The following is a 4,638-nucleotide window of genomic DNA, read 5'->3' on the forward strand; positions in this document are numbered from 1 at the left end:
ATATACATCTATATGTATACATATACATCTCTCTCTCTGTGAAAGTATCTGTCATTACAGTATCGAAATGTGATTGTTTCAGTTAGTGGAATAGTTTCATTTTTCAAGTGAAAGTATTTGACATGAGTGTTTTTGTTTCACTTTTGACACGTAATACTTAAATAGTGGAAGAGATATTATGTTGCCGTGTGCTCGAACTCTGCAAGAAGTTAAAAACTTTTTTTGACTAAAACACAACTGGAACCCTAAGTAAGGCATGTGTAAAATTTGAATGAAATTGGTTGCGTAGTTCTCGAGTTTTAGGGATTCACACAGACAGACAGACAGACACACATTCTCATTTTTATATATATAGATATATACACTTTTACTTTTTTCAGTCATTTGACTGTGACCTTAAATTAAGTTGGAAAAGACACAAATGTATATTTTAGAGAATGTTTTATATTTTTGTTACAGTGAGTGATTTAAAATGTAACCAGTTTCGATGAATCCATCTTATGTCAAATAGGAATCAAAGTGAGCCATAGGTAAAAAATAGTTGAGAAACACTGGTGTAAATGAATGTCATTCTTTTCCAATATTCTGTGAAAACATGTTTGGCCACAAGGAAATATTACCTTGCTTGGAAACAGGTAAGGCCTGGTGACAGAAAGGATATCTGGTCATAGAAAATCTGCTTCAATAAGCTCTGTTTGTCCCTTGCAAACATGGAACAGTGGAAGTTAAGATGATGATGATATATTATTTGAGCTATGTCAAATGAATGAGGGATACTCAATAACTGTTGTAGAGTGTATGATTTATGTAAAGAGAACGTTTATCCTAATATCCAAGTTTTATACCTCTGTAATTTTCTGATGAGAATTGTTACAATCTGATGTTGTGGATAATTTACATTCATTAATGTATGTGTGTGTGTGGTTTCTTGGTTTGTGTCTGCTCATTGGCTTGCATTCTGTGTGTGTTGATTGGATGCTATTTTTGTGTCTCTTCATTGGTTAATTTCTGTGGCATGTGTTGATATTTATATTTTCTTTTATTTTTATTGGGTTGTCTAATTGCTGCATTGATCTGTTAATCTCATTAAGAATATTTGTTTTTTGGTGAAATTTATCCTGTTAATTAGAAGAGTGTGTGTTTTGTAAAGCATTTCAAAATATTAATGTTTGTGGTAGAGTGATTTTGTTGGTATGAATTTTGTTTTGGATAAGGTTTAAGGATTTAAAAAACTTGTTTGTATATTTTGTTTGTGGGTGGGTATGTTTAGGTATTGTGACTATTTTCTTATTTTTATTTACTGTTACTGAGTGTGATATTTTCTGTTTGAATTTATTAAACTAATAAAACATAGGAGATTAGGTGTTTTTCATATTGTAAATGGTAATCATGGCTGTGTAGCATTTGCTAATGTTTTGAATTTTGGTCAAGAATGAAGGTTTAAAAGCTTGTTTATGGATGGGATGTAGTGTTTTATTTTAAATTTGTCTGTTAATCTAACTAAAAACTTTTACTTGTTTATTTGTAATACCTCATCAATACCTTTGAGAAGGGCATTAATCTAACAATTTTATTCTTTTATCTTTATATTGCACATTTTGAAATAAGGTTGACATTACAAGTCATTTACAGATCACAAGAATCCAGTAAACTGGTGCCCAACCCCGATTTCCATGGTATTTAGAGCATTGAAAAATTTCCTCTGGATAGAATTCAAGTCTACCTTTGCAAGAGGAATTAAATTCAGTACTATAAGCCATGACCACCACCACCATCACCATCATCATCATCATCTTCATCATCATCATCACCATCATCATCATTATCATCATCATCACCATCATCATAATCATAATCATTATCATCACCTATTGAGCACTTTGTGGAATTGTATTGTCTCTACTCAATAAAGAAGTAAACTTTTGAAGTTGGTAACTTTTTTCAGTTTTATTAGTCTTTCCTGGAACAGTTTAATTGACTCTAATGGTAGTTTACATGGGATTTTGAACCCACATAATTAATACTGCTTACGGAAGTGAATTAATTAAAGTGTTCAGAAATTAGTATCACAATATTAAAGTCTCAGATTTGATCATATTATATAGCATCTTGTGCAAATGTCTTCTACATTAGTCTTCAGTTGACTCAAACTTTTGAGCATAAGTTGATAGATAAACATTTATTGAAAGCCATCAGATGAACTGTGTTATTGAAAGAGTCATCCTTGCCACTCACTATGTCATGCTAATTCTGCCTGAAGATTATGTTAATACAGTGAGTTGATAGTTTCAGTGACCGAGACAACTATTTATCTAAACTGATGCAAGATACATTCCTCAATAAGGACCAACTGGTGAAGGCATGACTGGTTTCCAACCACGTGTTCTTGGGTCAGTCCCACTGTGTGACACCTTGGGCAAGCATCTACTGTAGCCTCAGGTTGATCAAATCCTTGTGAGTGGATTTGGGAGACAGAAATTGAAAAAGGCTCATTGTGTATATATACATGTGTGAGTGTGTGTGTGTGTGTGTGTGCACCCTTCTCTAGAAATCATATGACAGTTGCAAATAAACATTTTCATACAAGCGAGGTTGTTCATTTCCAGTCTTATATGAAAAACATGTTTGGCGAGGGAGAAATATTACCTTACTTAGAAACAGGTGAAGGTTGATAACAGGAAGGGCATCCAGCTGTAGAAAGTTTGCCTCAGTGAATTGCTTCTGACTCATGCAAACATGGAAAAGGAAAATTGGATGTTAATTGATAATGATGACAGCTACACTCAACTATTAAGACAATATATACCACGAAGTGTTGGTGATAGGATACAAACCATTGAGCATTAAAATAGTTGCCCATTTGCTATTAATTTAATTATCTTTGACTGATGATGGATGTGAAATATCTAAATTTCAAATTTTCGAAATGATTTTGAGCGACAAGACTTAAGAGGAGTTTTTGACAGCTGTTAAATTTTTTCTCTTTGTTTATCTTCAAGAGCATTATCAATATATTTTCTGAGCTCATATGGTGTGGCTTCAGCTGTCAGCTGAATCTTTTGTCTTAATTCATAGTATCATATTGATCAGATTTATTGATTAGTTAAGATCAAAGGCATTTTACTTTGTTTTTGCATCTGGTTTGCTAGATTCTTTATGTGAATTCGTGGGTTGAAACAAATTTTGTTGCGTCTCGGGAGAGTCATAATGCCAATATAATTAACACACACACTGGTTTAATTTCACTCATTAATTATCCAATTGTGTTGTTTTTGTTTGTCAAAGTTCTTTCATTGCTTCTTGCAACCTTCTCAATGACAATTGACTTAGTCTGTTACAGAGGCTACATTTGTTTGTTTGTTTGAGATTTTATTGTGTGCATGCTGGTGTGTGCATGTGCTTGTGTATGTATGTATGTCATTGTTCAGTTTTATTTCAAGATTTCTTGCCAAAAGAAAGAGTCGGTTCCTAACGTAGATCCAATGCTCCTTCATTGGAATTTCAGCATCAACAACAGGGTATTTTTGTATGTATGTATGTATGTATGTTTGAAATTTAACATCTGTCAAAAACTCCTCTTAAGTCTTGTCGCTCAAAATCATCATCATCATCATCATCTTGAAAATTTGAAATTTAGACATTTCACATCCATCATCAGTCAAATACTTTCTACAGCTAGATGCCCTTCCTGTTATCAACCTTCACCCGTTTCTAAGTGAGGTAATATTTCTCCCTCATTGTTGTAGGAATGTACGCAGCACATGTACTACAGCAATACTGTGCGTAGCTTAAATACTGAGATTGAAAGGCAGGGGTGAATTATGCCTGCCTAATCTACAAAAAAAAAAAAATATTTTGCATTTTATGCATAGTAATCAGAGTAACCTTCATAATCTTATTGAATTGGCTGCATATTTTGCCATGAAAAGAAAATGTTGCTATCGATCTCTTTTATTCAAGGTGGGCACACCTTCATCAGGTGATGAAGTGCCATTCTTTAGAGTGTTTATATATCCATATCCATTAATGGTTATATTTAATACTTTTTTCACTGTATTGCATGTTCATTTCATTTTTGCGTCTGTTATTTTATTATTGATCTTCTATATAAATGAAGCTATATCGTTTTATTTGCTGCTTTTCTTTACATTGCAGATGTGTTATTTTAATGAGTTATCTATTTATCTCCTGAAGAGACACATCTGAACCGTTGGATGCTCCTGAACCAGTTGTTAAGTATCCCACTTGTGAGAGATTGATGATAGAGGAGTGGAAACAGTTGTAGTGATTAATAAAAATTCTCGTATCTTTCATTAACCAAATACATAATGAACACTGTGAAAGTGATTGTACTTTACCAGGAAGCTACCAGGTATAGGCTATTCATTTTATTATTTAATCATCATCATCATCATCATCATCGTTTAACGTCCGCTTTCCATGCTAGCATGGGTTGGACGATTTGACTGAGGACTGGTGAAACCGGATGGCAACACCAGGCTCCAATCTAATTTGGCAGAGTTTCTACAGCTGGATGCCCTTCCTAACGCCAACCACTCAGAGAGTGTAGTGGGTGCTTTTACGTGTCACCCGCACAAAAACGGCCATGCTCGAAATGGTGTCTTTTATGTGCCACCC

This window comes from Octopus bimaculoides, chromosome 3, assembly GCF_001194135.2.
Source record: "Octopus bimaculoides isolate UCB-OBI-ISO-001 chromosome 3, ASM119413v2, whole genome shotgun sequence".
Classification (NCBI taxonomy): domain Eukaryota; kingdom Metazoa; phylum Mollusca; class Cephalopoda; order Octopoda; family Octopodidae; genus Octopus; species Octopus bimaculoides.